General features: G+C 40.6%; 1 pseudogene; it reads right to left on the bottom strand.

Annotated features, from left to right (window-relative positions):
* Positions 1-10,964: 10,964 nt before the first annotated feature.
* Positions 10,965-11,162, bottom strand: LOC131998850 (small nuclear ribonucleoprotein G-like; annotated as a pseudogene).
* Positions 11,163-17,049: the final 5,887 nt, after the last annotated feature.

Genomic DNA, 17,049 nt, shown 5'->3' with positions numbered 1-17,049 from the left:
TTGGGGGCTTCTAAGGCACAAATAATATTCTTCTTTCTCTTCTAGGTACTAGCTAAATAAGTATGATCATTTTGTGAAAAACGTACCAACAGGTAAATTTATCTGTGCTCTTTCCTGTTTACATACTTTAAGTCAATAAAAAGTGGAGTTTTTCTTTAAGCAGAAGGATTGGAAACAAAGAAACAAAACCATCATTTTTGCAAGTGATGTGATTATCTACATAGAAAATCCTGACAAATTTATAAACTATCATAAGTAAAAGGAAAATCTAGCAAACTAGTTGCATATAAGACAATATATGCAAGTCCAGTGCACCAGAATAAAAACAACAAAATAAGACATAATATTTTAAAAACACCACTTACAAGATAAATAAAAACTGTAAAAATACCTAGGAAGAAGTCAACAAAATATATGCTCAAGCTGGATACAGAAAATTGTGACATTTTACAAAAAAATATTAAGGAAGAACTAAAAATAGAACAATGTATGTGGTAATGAATACAAAGATTTGAGTTTTATAATGATGTCTATTCTCCCTAAACTTATCTAGAGACCTAAAAAAACTCCAGTCAAACCCCCAACAGGATCTTGTGGAAATTTGCAAACTGATTCTAAAACACACAAATAGCCAAGGGCCAAGAAGAACCAATACACTTGCAAGAAGAGAAGGGAGCATTTGCTCCACCATGTGTCAGGACTTATTATAAAGCTAGGTAACCAACTCACCGGCAGAGTAACTAGGTCAGCATAATGTTGGCATAGAGATGATCTGAACAGTGAGCCTAGAAACAGATCATCCCATATTTGGAACTTTGTCCTATGACAAAGGGGCCTATATAATTTATTGTCCAAACTGGGTCACTTATAAGGGCAACTATTTATTCATAATTATGTCAGGCCAACAAATGCAAACCGTTATTACACCAGACCAATGAGGCTGGATGCCCAGTATATCTGTGACCACGCTGGAAGAGAACAAGTGGAAACAGACTTTGGTGGGAACAAAGACACTTCATCTGCAGGCTCAGGTGGAGAATGGAGTCTAGATAAAGATAAAGAGGGCTGGTAAATTTGATGACAGGTATTTGGCCTGCCTTTCTACTTTTACTTTCTCAATAAGTTGTGAGGCGAGGGCATCCCAATGGGAAAGAATCCTAGGGGACTGGGGGCAAAGGAGGACAGTGTGAGAATTCTGGAAAGCAGAATAAATATACTAAACATGTGTAAGTGGAATTGCCAAGGAGCATCAAGGGTTAATTTTAGATTATTGTCATGAATTTATAGCTCAATGAGCACAATTGTGTATTTTTCTCCTACAACACTGAGCTGCTTGAATAACTATACTGACAGATTGTGCAATCTAAACTAGGTTTTTGGGGGGGTTGGTTTTTTTTTTTTTTTTTTTTTTTTTAGAAAAAGGAAAGGAAAGGCATGAGAAATGGGGCACTGTGCACAATGAAAATGTGAGAGGGCAACGGACTGGAGGTCTGCTGGGCTGACAGGAACAGAGAGGGTGACCAGGGAGGATGGGATGGGTATCAGAGAAGAGGCCCCCTACAATGAAGATGTTGGTGATGGTGCTATTTTTTGGCAATAAAAGGTCACAGGACCATGGGAATGAGGGATCTGGGAATGATATTTGTGTCACAAAGTCATAGATCATAAAATATTAGAGCTGAGGTCCAGAGAGGTAAACTGATATGCCCAAAGTGATCAGGGAGAATGTGTACTGAGCTCTATTTGCCAAGAGCACTGAGGTCAGGGGGGCTAAGCGTCCGTGGCGCGGCGTACTGCTGAAAAGAGATCCTTACTTCTTGGCAGTTGCAATCCCTTCATCGCTCATTTTGTTAACCTGGAAGCCAAAGGGGAAAGGCAAGAAAAGGCACACTTCTCCTTTTTGTTTTTAAGTCACTAGGGGAGCCATCTAAGGAAATTAATCATAAAATATTATTAATTAATAGTAAAGTCACTCAGTGCTTACCATGTGTAAACACAGTGGTAGCTGCTTTGGTAGGATCCTGGGTGGGATAGAGCTGACTTCTTCCTTAAAAAGCACATTAAGTCCATTGGGATAAACGGACTCACACAAAGAAACCAAATTAGTAGCAGGAAATTGTGCAGAAGTGCCTAACTCTGCACCTAAGAGACTGTTAGTAGTTTAGAACCCTAGCACCCACAGGAGGTCTGGGGGTTTCGACCCAACACTGTCATCAAATCCTAAACAGTATAAAGTAAAGGTGCGTTCCTCAAAGACACATCTTCTAGACGAATCCTCGCAGCTCCTCCACTGCCCCTCCCAGCCACTCCCAGTCGGCATCATCCCCCCTCCCACGGCAGGTGAGCGAAAATCTTTCTAACGTTCTCTGACTCCTCCTAGTCCACATCACCAGGAGGGGGAGAGCTGCAAGTTCATTTTGGATTCTGTGTTGAGGAAGGAAGGAAGGAAGGAAGGAAAGAGGGGAGGGAGGAAAGAGAAGAAGGAACAGGCAAGCAAGCACGGCCTGAAATTGCTCCAAAACACAGGTTTTGATGTGAAATCTGGTTGAACTTTCTTCTCTTTCTCCTTTTTCAAATCAAAGTCCTGAGGATTTGGCAAGCTAGTGGGAGAAATGTGTTTGTTTCTGACCAAGTAGAATATGAGAGTGATTTCCTGGCCAGGTCTACCTAAATATCAGACCCACGGTGCCTTAGTCATAAGCCAGCAGGGTGTGTGGGGAGGGGGGTGGTAGGTAGGGGTGGACATCAGGGGATCCTGCACATCGGAGCTCCCGGCGAAATTTCCTTTCCTGCACATGATAGCAGGACTCCATCTCACCTCCCTTTAAAATGAGATTTCTGGATCAACTCTGTTGTTCCCACAAATGGACATTTACATAACTGAGCAAAAAAAAAAAAAAAACAGGCAAGAAATAACTGCCTTTGGCTGGAGGCTTTCTAGGAGAAGTGTTCAGCTTTTTTTTTTTTTTTTTTATCGTTATACTGAGAATCTTTCAAAGGTTTTATAATCGCCTTTGCTTTCAATGTAATAAAAATCACTTATTTTCTTTATAAGAAAAAATAAATAAGGTAAATAGGAACTACACGTCATTCACTTTTTAAATTATTTGCTGCCGCATACTACAATACTCTTATTTAAGCTGAGTTTCCTCAAAACCCAAGAGAATGGTGAGGGGAATGTAGGTAGGGGCATTCACACACCTGCAGGGCTGGATATATCTATGATGTGTGCCTAATGTTCTGCTCTTATCACTCTACCTGGTCAGAAACACCCAGAGATTAGGGCTCTGCTAATCAGCTTTTTACAGCCTAGTCACCTCCTAAATATTCCCAGTGTGTTTCTACCCAAGTACAAGCGTCAATTTCCCTCCTCAGTGCTCCTGAGAGAGTAAGTATTCCCACTCAAACTGTGAAGAGCAAGGAAACTATCTTCGTGGGAAACATGTGACCATCAGTACACAGAGCTTCCTAGAGAGAAGGACAAAGGGCAAACACTCAGCTCGGGACAGGAATGAGGAAACCCAAGAATTTCGTGCCCAGGCCTTTCTGTCTCCCACCTGGTTCTAGGGGTCTGACACTCTTAAGCAGGGGATGAGTAAGGGGGAAAATAGGACTGAGTTTTAACCTCTAATCACCTGGAAAACTTTTAAACCCTTAGGATCCCAGGCAGCACCAAAGATCCAATGAATCAGGATTTTGATGGGTAATTCTTCGAAATACATATTTTTTAAAGCTCCATATATACAGGTAAGGTTGCAAAACTTGTCCTACCTTCTTAGTACCAAGAAGTGTGCCCTTAAACTTCACAAAAGATAGGTGTTTCTGCCTTCCTCCTTGACTCTCAACCTACAGGTGGGAGAGTGTGTGTGTGTGTGTGTGTGTGTGTGTGTGTGTTTGTGAGAGAGAGAGAGAGAGAGACAACCATCCCTCCCCCTCCTTAAGGTGCAGGTGAGAATGCCAACACGATGTCAAATGTCACATGTCCTTTAGGTGAAAGGCTGAAGAATGGTCTCCTCTCCTCACGTGAAGCTCTATTAGCTTCTTAATAGAGGAAAAGACCGAAAGGCCAGCTACTGAAGACAGTGTATTGTTTCGTCTCTCAAGTAATGCAGACTTCTGATCTGCACAGCTTTGAGAAGACGCGTTGGGAACATTAGAGCAGTTTGCTGAATGAAAGACAGTGAGGAGGGGGTCTAATGAGAACCTCCGCCTCGAGAAGCGAGAAAAAAAGGAGGCTCATTTCAGCTCTGTTTGAATAACTGATGGCTGAACTCTGAGAGTAAATGACCTGGTTCCTCCGGCTGTAGAAGACACACAAGATATTTCTGTTCCTAGGCAACAGACGGATGCCTTTATTTCTCATCATTGCTTGGGTCGGGATAATTCAATTCCGTTTCCCTTAGAGCCCAGCCTCTGCTTCCTACCTATCTGCAGAGCAGAGCCTGAGACTGTGCCCTTTCCCTTCCCTGAGGCTATCTCACACGCAGACAAGGATTTTTCTGAAAGACTCGATCCTGTTCTTTTTGGGCACGAGGAAAGGAACATAATCTAGAACGCCATCTGCCATCCTGAAATAGCCCATAGTGGCACTATTTTTACCCGGCAATTATCAAACAAATGGAGTCATTTGAAAGAGTCACAGCTGTTCCTCAGTGTTATCTCAGTACAAATATGACACAGTGCGTGCTGATTTTGTTTTCTGCTTTGTGTCTCGTGTACACAGAGGCAGTGATAATTTCTCAACCTCCCATCAGAACACAAGTCAAAGTGTGTACTCTACAAGTGAGTCACTCTCCGGCAAATTAAAAATCTCTCGTTATCTTGATTACATGGTCGAGGTTTCGCTAAATGTGATTCTCATTTAGAAAGTGAATGTAATGAGCTCTGTATTTCAGAGTGAGTGCTAGGAAGATTTTAAATCCCAGAGAAAACATCAAGTTCTGTCCTGGTTAAATGCAACCTAAAAAAATATTTGGTATTTATGATAGATATGGATATAGATATAGATAGATATGTGTATAGATACAGATAGACAGATGAGCATTTTGGTATTCATTATATATATATATATATATATATATATATATATATATATATATACAAGAATTTTTAACAAAGAAGCAAAATTCTACAAAATGGATCCTATTTTTCTATTAACAACCTTCATCATAAAACCAGGAAGGTGCCTGACCGAAATAAACGTATCTAGTAAACTGAACACACCCATTCGCACATGCGTGCTTGCGTGTGCATGTGCACGCGTGCGCGCACACACAGGCAACCCTATCAAACACTTCTCATTCTTTTTGTCCACCTGCATCTCAACCCTGTTTCTATGCATGTGGAACTTCGAGCCTAATGAGGCAGGGTTCACCTCCCACAGTGACAGTGAAAATGCCAAAACCTTGTTCTCCCAGCTTCCTAACCAATCAGATAAGCCCACCCAAGCATACAAAGATCACCCAGAGCTCCCTCTGGGAACAGAGATACTACAAAGAATCCAGAGCTCCATGACCACCTGGCTGGGCACAGGCGTGCAGGGTTCGGTACCAACAGTCCCCAGGGTGCACGCTGCAGTGTCCATCATTTGGCAGTAACAGGAGTGTCCACCAGACCCGCTCCGCAGGCTGACTCGTGCTCCATCCCTGACCGCATAGCCACAGCTGGGCTTTCCAGCCCTCCCAGATACCCTGGTGAGCCCGGTGATGTGCTTCCAAACAACTTATTTGCTGCTTAAACCAACCAGCCCTGGCTGATTGCTACAACCAAGAACCCTGAGTCAACAAGTACTTTTTTCATGGTTTAACCACGTGAAGATCAAAAATAAGCTTGGAGTTTCTGTTCTTCTACAAAATTTTCCAGCTTTTTCCCAATTCCTCAGTCTCCATTCTTTATTACATATAATCCACAGAAATTTCTCTAACCCCTGCCACTATCCTCCACCCCCACCCCCCGACACACACAAATTCCCTGACTTCATACTTTCAACCAGGAATGCATCCAGAAGTAGGAAGATAAGCTGCAGGAGGAAAATGCATGTTGACATGGCGACTGCTAAGACTAGCCCCTGGAAAAGCAGGATGGATTACGTATCCACATGCTAAAGCCACAGCTCTGACATCGGGTGATGCATGGGCAGACCTCAGCATTTTCAAGCAGCGCCCCTCAAACTCTAATTTACTTCTGAATCTCATAGGGATTGTGTTAAGATGCAGGCTCTGCCTCAGCAGGCCTCAGAGTCTCCAGCTCGCCCAAGCTCCCAGGTGTTGTCTGTGCTTCTGGTCCACAGCTGCTGGCAAGGTGCTCAAGTGCTTGGACACGACTCTTAAGTCACCAAAATGAAACTGTCCCAGGCGGGAGGAAAAAAAAAAAAAACAACACTCCGTGTGTTCTGTCTCCATTTCTGGAGCTCATCTTGTCTACTTCTTTTAATTTTATATTTAGAATAACTAGACTCCAAAGTGGCAATACATTTCATCGTTTGGCACACGACTTACACCAAATGGAAAATTTCTATGTGGAGAGTGTTAGAACATATAAAACAAATTATTAGATCTTGCTTCTCTGGTTCTGAAAAACCTTCAAGTCTATAGTTAGCCTATTTAACACAAAGGCCACTTTTGGATCCTGCAGATTAAACAGTATTAGGGACCTCCACTATCTTATGATTCCCAAGTTTCTCACTTAGAAGGCCTTTACTCTTTTTTCAAATGTAAATTGAAAGTATAACGATTTATTGTTGAAGCACAATAACCCCTGAGCACAAAGGCTAGGGGCACAAAGAAGAAGTATGCTTTGTACCTCACCCTGGCCTCAAAATTGGCCAGTATACCTTTCCAAGCATTAATCAATATAATTTCTAAAGGCAGAACATATTCTGCTTTACTTGTAACACAGATAACTGCTCATTAAACATGCCCCAAATCCCACAACACATACAAAAAAATAGGAGGGGGCCACGAGCTCTCTTTTCATAACTCTAAAAACAATATAATCAGTCTACAATTTCCTAGAAGGCCACTGGGTAGGTAAGAACATCACTTTACTTTTAACTATCCTAAAGGATAGACATTCTAACAATACCACTATCCATGGCCAACATGCAGACAAAAAGTACAACGGAGGGGAAGCAAGGGGCTTGCAGAGTTTGGGTGGAAGGAGGGCAGCCAACATTCAAGCACATCTGAGACCATGCAGCCAAATTTTACAGGCTTTTACAATTCACACGCTCTCTTTTCCCAGCATCTATCTACAGTCAATATTTTAGACAGCTTATTCTCATCGAGCTATCCTTAACAAATAATTACCTTTCAGAAGAAAAACAATAAGGCTAATTAATTTGCTAATATCACTCCTTATCTATGAATATAATGTTTCAGTAAGATTCGCTTCTAGAGCTGACTCAAAACAGATTCTGTAAAGTGAATTGCTTGATAGAAACGAGTAATGAAGTATTCTGTAATGTAAGCAAATTGTGCAAAACAAAACTCAGTTTTTAGAAACTGAGTTGCACTTCCAGACAAGAGCTAACTCCTTTTCCTAAAGAAGAAGAAGAAGAAGAGGAGGAGGAGGAGGAGGAGGAGGAGGAGGAAAGAAAAAGAAAAAGAAGGGAAGAGGGGGAGGAGGGGAAGGAGGAGGAGAAGAAAACAAGAGGAACTATGAAGTGAGATAAGGGTACTTAAACCAAAGTCAGTACTTTCCCAAACCTCAAGACAAGGAGCAGAGTTCAGAGTGAGATGTGCCCTTGGTCTCAGCAAGTAACGCGTTACTTCTCAGCTACCATAGACAATAGTGAGGAAGACATTTTTTTCCCTTGGGAAGAGCTATGAAGGGGCCGGGAAGGCACGGAAAGGCCCGAGGAGCTACTGAGATCCAGTTAATTTCAGGGGAACTCTTGGAGGGAGATCGCCTACACAGGTTTCAAACCAAGACTGAGCTTCAAATTGGCTGTATTAAGAATTTTTAAATCTACTTAGGACAGTGATAAGTATGAAGATGTATTGTGTTCATAGGGAAAACTGTAAATAATCCAGGTTACGTCGATAACCCAGGGAATAGTTTATGATTGTGCATTTGTTAATTCGCAATGCATCAATGAAAGCTATAAAACAATGCATCAAATATTTATAATTGGATTTGAAGTCAGGATATGGAGCCATATACATAGTGTGATTACAACTATTAATAACAACTACTATTTATTGAATGCTTTTATTTTATTTCTAATCCATACCACAATATTGTAAGGGAGGTAAAAATCATCCATATGTTTTACAGATTAAAAATGAAGCTTAAAGAGACCAAGTAACTTACCCAAGTTAAATAAAAACATAATACTTCTTTATCCCAAAGAAAGGTAGGAAACAAAGAAAAATGAACAAGGAACAGATAAGACAAATAGAAATTAACCAGTAAGATAGATTTAAATCCAACATTATTAATAATTACCTTAAAGAAATGGTCTAAACTCACCAACTAAAAAGTCCATTCAAAAAGAAACAAATACTATTATTAGCAAGATAGCAGTTCAGGAGGTCCTCAGTCCTCATTGCCCCACAGAAACACAGATTTGATAACAATCCACAGACAAAAGTACATCTGTGAGAGCTTTGGAGTCTAGGTCAGAGGTAGAAACACCATGGTGAAATCCAAGAACAGGGAGGGCCACTTGGAAAAGGGAGGTCTGCCAATTTCAGACATGGCTGCAGATGTATTATTACAACTATTAATAACAACTACTATTTATTGAATGCTTTTATTTTATTTCTAATCCATACCACAATATTGTAAGGGAGGTAAAAATCATCCATATGTTTTACAGATTAAAAATGAAGCCTGCAGAATTAATTCCAGCACAGCCGTCCAAGATCCCACCACCAAACCCACCTGCCCACAATCTTAGTAAACAGGCCTGCCCACTAGGGTCCCAAATGTGGACTAAGAAGTCACCCTATAACCCTATGCTTATTCCATTCAACCACAGTCCCAGAGGCAGTCCTGGACACCAGGACACCTGGCAGGAGCCATATTAACCTGTGCCCTGCTAGCAGGCCCACCAACAAGCCCAACTGTGGACCTGAGAACAGCCTCCTCAGCCAGCTTCAGCCCCACTAGACTGTGGCTCTGGAATCAGTTCCATCTCCAGCAGGAGGTCTTTCCCTGCTGAAACCAGTCTGTAGAGACTAGAGGAATTGCCCCTTCAATTCTTCTATTCCAATTCCAGTGTAAAGCTACAAGGATCACAAAGAATCAGGCAGCTCGGGCATCACCAAAGGAAACTAATAAAACTCCAGCAACTGATCCTAATGAAATGGAGATTCATCAACTGCTTGATAAATAGTTCAAAATTATCACCTTAAGGCAACTCAACAAACTACAAGAGAACACAGACAACTAAGTGAAATCAGGAAGACAATACATGATTAAATGAAAAGTTCAACAAAGTAAAAGAAACCCTAAAATTTAAAAAGACAAATTGAAGGACATCCCCAGTTCAAGTATTTGAAGAATTAATATTGTTAAAATGTCCATATTTCCCAAACTGATCTATAGATTCAATGCAATCCCTACCAAAATGCCAATGACTTTTTTTTACAGAAACAGAAAAAAACTTCATTTAGAACCACAAAAGACCTGAAATTGACAAAACCATTTTGAACATGAAGAACAAAACTAGCAATATCACACTCCCTGATTTTAAAATATTATAAAGCTACAGTAACCAAAATATTAGGGTACTTGCATAAAAACACATATAGACCAGGGGCACCTCGGTGGTGAAGTCAGGTGATCCAACTCCTGGTAACAGCTCAGGTCATAATCTCAGGGTCCTGAGATTGAACTCTGCATTGGATTTCAAGCTTAGTGCAGAGTCTGCTTGAGTCTCCCTCTCCCTCTGCCCCTCCTGCTTGTGTTCTTGTGTTCTGTCTCTGTCTCTCTCTCAAATAAATACACACACATAAACACACACACACACCATTAGACCATTAGACAGAGAACCCAGAAATAAATTTAGGCATATATTGTCAACTGATCTTCAACCAGGGTGGCAACAACACACAATGGGAAAAAAAGAGTCTCTTTAATAAATGGTGCTGGGAAAACTAGATGTCCCCGTGCAAAACAATGAAATTGGAGTATAAAAAGTAAACTCAAAATGATTTAAGACTTAGGGGCAGCTAGCTCAGTGGGTTAAGCTTCTCCCTTCGGCTCAGGTCATGATCTCAGGGTCCTGGGATCGAGCCCCTCATCGGGCTCTCTGCTCAGCGGAGAACCTGCTTTGCCCCACTTCTCTCTCTGCCTGCCTCTCTGCCTACTTGTGATCTCTGTCTGTCAAATAAATAAATAAAATATTTTAGAAAATTATTTAAGACTTAAACATAAAACCTGAAACAAAACTCTTAGGGGAAACTAGGGGAAGGAATTTCTAAACATTAGACTGGGCAATGAGTTCTTGGATACAACACCAAAAGCAGAGACAACAAAGCAAAAAATAGATAAGTAAGATTACACCAAACTATAAAACTTCTGCACAGTGAAGGAAATAATTAACAAAATAGAAAGGCAACTAAGGAAAAGGAGAAAATATTCATAAGTTGTATATCTGATAAGGGGTTAACACCTAAAACTGTATAAACAACTCATAAGCTAAAAAGAAAAACAAATTCTGATTAAAAATGGGCAAAAGAACTAAATATACATTTCTCTGAAGAAAGTATAAAAATGGCCAAAAATATATGAAAAGGTGTTCAAAATCACTAATCACCAGGGAATAAAAAACCACTTCACACCTGCTAGAATGGCTATTCTTTTTTTTTTTTTTTTTTTACTATTACAAAGTTTATTTAACAAAAAAATTCAATATGAAAATGCACATGACCTGATTTTGACATCGTAGTATAACAGGTTCTACGGAGAGGGGACATGTGGAAGCAGTTGATTCTTCTGATGAACACACCCATTATTTATAGTGGTTCCAAGGCTTATAACATGATACTATCTCCTCATATTACCACCATTCCAATATTGTTCTGTTGCTCACAAGTTGCTATCTGCACACATTCATCTATCACAAGATTCATAAATGGATCAAACCCCCACAATATTCCTTGGACATGTCTGCCACCATTTATTTTCAATGATAATTTCTTGTCCATAAATTTTTCAACTCAGAAGGGTGAGCTTTGCTCATGGTATCTACTCAGCAAGCTCAAAGATGCTAGTTTGGCTATTATTAACAAAGGAAGGAAGGAAGGAGAACAAGTGTTGGTGAGAATGTGAACAAGAGGGAGTGGTTGGGAGAATGTAAATTGGCGTAGCCACTACGGAAAACAATTTGGAGTTTCCTCAAAATATTAAAAATAGAATTATTATTTGATCTAACAATCCCACTTCTGGTTATATATCCTGAAGAACTGAAATGGAGGTCTCAAAGACATGTCTGCACTCCCATGTTAATTGCAGCATTATTTACAATTGGCAATATATGGATGTTGAGCAAGCTAGGAATAGAAGGCAACTATCTCAACCAGACAAAGGGCAACTACAGCAAACTTAGAGGTAGCATTGGACTTAATCATAAAAGACAGAATGCTTTCTCTCTCTGTCTGGGATTCAACATTACAATCTTTCATTACCTTATTCCCTAAGTATTTCACATTTTGTTACTCTTTTTTTTTTTTAAGTTTGTTTTTGGACAGAGATCACAAGTAGGCAGAGAGGCAGGTGCGGGGGTGGGAGGGTGTGGGGGGGGGTGGGGGAGCAGGCTCCCTGCTGAGCAGAGAACACGATGCGGGCTGGCTCATCTCAGGACCCTGGGATCATGACCTGAGCCAAGGCAGAGGCTTTAATCCACTAAGCCACCCACGTGCCCCAGTATTTCACATTTTGAATGCTACTGTACAAAGTATTGTTTTTAATTCTATGTAATTTAATTCAATATTATTGTTTTAATTGCTAGTAATATAAAAAATTGTTTTTTGTATATTTTATCTTATATCCTGTGAAAATTGCTAGACTCCCTTACTAATTCTAGTACCTTTTCTGTAGATTTTAATTCATAGCTTAGGACATATGGGTCTTCAAGGTATGGAGTATTGGGGCAACTCTCACTGAAGATAAACTCCCCAAATTCTCATAAGCCACGTGAGGAATCACCATGAGTATGAAAGAGCAAACAAGGAGAGTTTTAGTTCTTCCTTTTCAATTTGTATGCCTTTCATTTCTTTTTCTTGCCATATTGCATCGTATAAGAAAATCCAGGGAGAACATAGTCATAGAAATTGACATGTTAATTCTAAAATTTATATGGAAAGACAAATGACCTCAATTACCTAAAACAGTGTTGAGAAAGACCAAAGTGGGGTAATTTACATTACCTGACTGCAATATACACACATATAGTAATCAAGGCAGTGTGGTACTGATGTAAAGACCGACAAAAAGATCATTTAAAGAGAGTAGAGATTCCAGAAATAATCCCACACACATATGGTCAATTAATTTCCAACAAAAGTGCCAAGGCAATCTGATGGAGAAAAGATAATCTTTTTCAACAAGTGGTGCTAAAACAATTAGATGTCCATATACAAAAACAGTGAACCCTGACCTTTAGCTCACAACATAAATATTAAATGGATAATAAATGTAACATCTAACACTTCAAATTTTCTAGAAAAAAAGGCATGAAAAGAAATACTTGTTAACTTTGGGTTGGGCAATTATCTCTTAAAGTAGAACAGTGCACAAAATATAAAATTTTAAAAATGCAAAATTAGGGGTGCCTGGGTGGCTCAGCGGACTAAAGCCTCTGCCTTCAGCTCAGGTCATGATATCAGGGTCCTGGGATCAAGCCCCGCATCGGGCTCTCTGCTCAGCAGGCAGCCTGCTTCCTCCTCTCTGTCTGCCTCTCTGCCTGCTTGTGCTCTCTCTCAATCTGTCAAATAAATAAAATCTTTAAAAAAAATGCAAAATTATATTTTACCCAGATTAAAAACTTCTGCTCTTCAAAATACTCTGGAAGCACATCTTCAAGATAGACTGATATATCCCTTAAATGAGAAGGTAAGTGACAAACTACAAGAAAATAGTTGTAAAAACATACATCTGACAAAGAATTTGTATACAGAATAAAGAACTTTCATAACACTATAAAAACACAAAAGCAATTTTTTAAATGGACAAAAGACTAGAAGACACACTTCACCAAAGGAGGTGCATAGATGGCAAATAAGCCCATGAGAAGATATTCAACATCATTAGTCATAGGGAAATGTAAAAGCCACCAGGAGATAATCTCCTCATACCTACTAGAATGGCTAAAATAAAAATACAGTGAAATCTCAATTGTTACTAAGGATGTAAAGTAACTGGAACTCTCATACCTTGCTGGTGAGAATACAAAATGGTACAGCCATTTTGGAAAATATTTTGGCAATTTTTAATGAGTCAAACGTACACATGCCTACCATATGACCCAACAACTCACCTCTGAGGTGTTTACTGAAGAGAAATGAAGACACATGTCCAAATACTTACCTGTGAGCATCCTATAACAGCTTTATTCTTAACAGTCGAACCTACAACAAACCCAAGTCCACCAACTGGTGAGTGTACATCCATACGACAGAATATTCCTCCACGTAAAAGAGAACAAACCAACAATACATGCAAGAACAATGACGAATCTCTAAAGCATTACGTGAAGAAAGAAGCCAGTCACAACACAACATACTATATGATTTCATTGTTCAAATGAAAACCCCAGACCCAAAATGGCATCATAGATTAAGACTCCAAGTCAGTAAGTCAAAACTTAATACCCAACCTAACTGTAATTTCAAGCCCCAGAAATGAAACTTTTAGTCAGTCAACATAGAATTTCCTAGTCAATACTAGGAAACTTACTGATAATATCCCTTTTGTTCCTCTTAGGAGGACAACCTTGTCTAACTGATGCATTTCTTGGTAGTAAATTCTTTTCTTCATTTTTTCATGCCTGCTACCTTTAAAAAGTTTTTTGTTTTTTTTTGTTTGTTTGATTGGTTTGGTTTGGTTTGGTTTGGTTTTTTTTTTAGTTTTGTTTAGCTTAGTGGAGCTCACTTCTACTTGCTAAAGGAATGCTGCCTGATTCCTGTATTGTTTAATAAAGCCAATTAGATCTTCAGATTTACTCACTTGAATTTTATTCTTTAACACTACCTATATGAAACTTTAGAAAAGGCAAACTGTCCTGATAGAAAATATATGACTCATTATCAGGGGTTGGGAAAAGAGGGTAGGGGACTGTCTGCACAGGGATATGAGCAAAATTTGGAGGGCGTGGAAGGTGTTCTATGCTATAAATGCAGTGGTAGTTACAAAACTGTACGTTCTTCAAAACTTACAGAATGGTGCACTTAAAATTGGTGAGTTTCACTACATGTAAATACTTCAATAAAGCTGTAAGAATATAAGCACATAGTAATAAAGTACCAAAATGTTATCAAACAGAAAGTAAAAAGCACCTGTCATTCAACCATCAGACTCTACCATGGCTAAGACTTCGGTGCATTAAAATGTTTATATTTTTACCATTAAAAAATAATCTTTGTAACTGAGGATTTATGGAGGGACTTAGGTAGGATGGCCTGGATGGGTGAAGGTTATTACAGAGAACCCTTGTAATAAGTACTGGCATTGTATATAAGTGGTGAATCACTGAATTCCACTCCAGAATCCAGTATTGTATTACATGTTAACTAATAAAAATTAAATTAAAAAAAGAAAGAGTGATCTTTGTAAATTTTCTAGCTTAATTTTGTGAAATGTACTGTAATCTACTTTGTCTTCACTTAACATAGCATGAGCATTTTTGTGTCCATAAAGATACAGTACAACATGACTTCCAGTGGCTTCAAAACTGTCCACTGTATACTTGCCAAATAACACATTCAGATTCAGTGTTGTGATGAATCCCCTCACCAAGAATCTGGCTCTGTCACCACTTCCTATATTTCTAGTTCACTCCTCTTGGAGTCCCCGCTCTAAACCACCCTCCATTCTTCCAGGATCTACATTTCCTGGATCCCAGTCCCTTTCCAGTGTCCCTCCGCCTCCCTCAGGTTTGCTTCCTTCCTTCCCCAGCTCACAGCTTTGAGGCTCATGGACCATTCCTTACACAAACTTGCATCTTTCCGCAGCCTCAGACCCACTTAGCAAAACCTCACCCTGGTCAAAGCCAGCTCTCCATCCACAGTGTTGACTTCCCGTGGCAACAGGGCTGAGCAAGTCTGGAGAACCGGCCAGGTTGAGCTGAGTAGCCTTGTAGTTACATTCCTGGCCAGGAGCCTCAGAAGGATTCTCAATGCCTATGGCAATCTTTCCCCATTTCCCAGTTCACTCCCTCAGCCTCCTCTCCCAGCCTCACAAACTATCTTTCGGGTGGGCCAGATGTTCTTACTTCCAATCCCTTACAGACCAATACTTTTGCAAAATATTATTAAAATATCTCAGCGATGTCAACTGCTGTAAAAGTTTCTAAATGCTTACTCTCACTTTCTGTATTTACCTCCTGGAAGGGCAGTAACCAAGAGCTCAGGACAGGCCACTCCCCACTCCCAGTGCTGCAGTCCCAGAGGACCCCCCTCCCTCCCCTTTTCCCCCAAACTGCCCACACATCCCACAGTCCCAATGCTCCCTTCTTGGCCCTTTGCTCTCTTTGCTCTGGATTGATGACCTTGCTGCTCTATCACAGGCAAGGACCCAAGGACCAGAAAGGTCCCACTTTCCAGGTATTTGTCTCCCTTGACTACCAATGAAGTATCCAATTCCCACCTCTGGCCAATGCCCCGTTGAGGCATTAGACACACCCACTGCAGGACACTGTTCCATTCCTTCCTCCTTCTCTCCTCATACACAGTTTCCTCTCTATGGAACCACTCCCAGCAGCCTAAATGCTGGTACTTTTCCCATCTCAAACAAATCTCTCTGATCGCACTTCCCCAGCAGTCTCTTAACGCACTCTCCTTTTATCCTATTACACTTTCTCCAGTCCCTCTTCTCCTTTCCTTAACCTACTCCAATCGGGCTTGCCAGGCCCCTCCATCAAAGGCTTTCTCAAGGTCTAAGTTGTCTACTTTGTCAAAATCTGACAGTCAGCAGCCAGTCTAAGAAGCAGCAGACACTTGTGATGGTCTGCTTTGTCTTCCCTGGGCCTACCTCTGATCTCAACCACTGCTGTGATATCAAGTTCTATGCTCACTGCCGACATGGCTTATCACTTCTCTCTGCTTTTCTGACTCAAGGCTTTCTCCCATGGGAGCCTGCCAAGTGCGGTAGAGGGGAGTTAACATCATGACAAAACCCTCAACCAAGAATCGTCCTAGCTCTTGTCTGTTTGAACAGACATTCTGCACCTTTCTCAGATGTGGCAGTGAAGCTGAAGGAGCCACCTTGATAACACACCCTTTATTGGCATTCTTCCTCCATGGCCTCACCTTCCCCATTCTCTCACTCCTACTCCTGGGATCACCTCCCAAGTTAATGTCTGTACCCAGGAACCTGTCTGCAAGTTCTGCTTTGAAAGGAACCCACACAGAGGTAATCCTTATCTAACTGATCACATCTCACAGGGTTGATAATTCTCTCTTCCTTGAAACAAAATTTAACTTGGCTGCTATGGTATTAATTCTTCTGTTTTTCCTCCTAACTCCCTGATTGCTCCTTCCCTCCTCCTCCCTGGACTCTGAATACTTGGCCACCTCTTTCCCATACTTCTGCTTATTCCTTTGGCGTTGTGAGCTGGTGTCACAGCTTTCAATATCATCCAAATGCTGATAAGTCTCAAGTTTCAATACCAAGACCAGTTCTTTCCCCTGAACTCCAAACTCAGACATCCAAAAGCCTAGTCAATATCTCTACTAGGATGTTGAACAGACATCTCAGACTCCGTATTTCCAAAGCCAGACTCCTGATCCTTTCCTCCAACTCTCGCCTGCCCAAACCTACTTTTCCAGTCTTCCCTCCAAGTTCATGGCAGTTCCTTCCTTCCACTTGCTCAGGTAAAATCCC

The sequence above is a fragment of the Mustela nigripes genome, chromosome 13 (assembly GCF_022355385.1).
Source record: "Mustela nigripes isolate SB6536 chromosome 13, MUSNIG.SB6536, whole genome shotgun sequence".
NCBI lineage: Eukaryota > Metazoa > Chordata > Mammalia > Carnivora > Mustelidae > Mustela > Mustela nigripes.
Note: the sequence above shows the minus strand (reverse complement) of the source record. Positions and strands in the feature narration are given on the sequence as shown.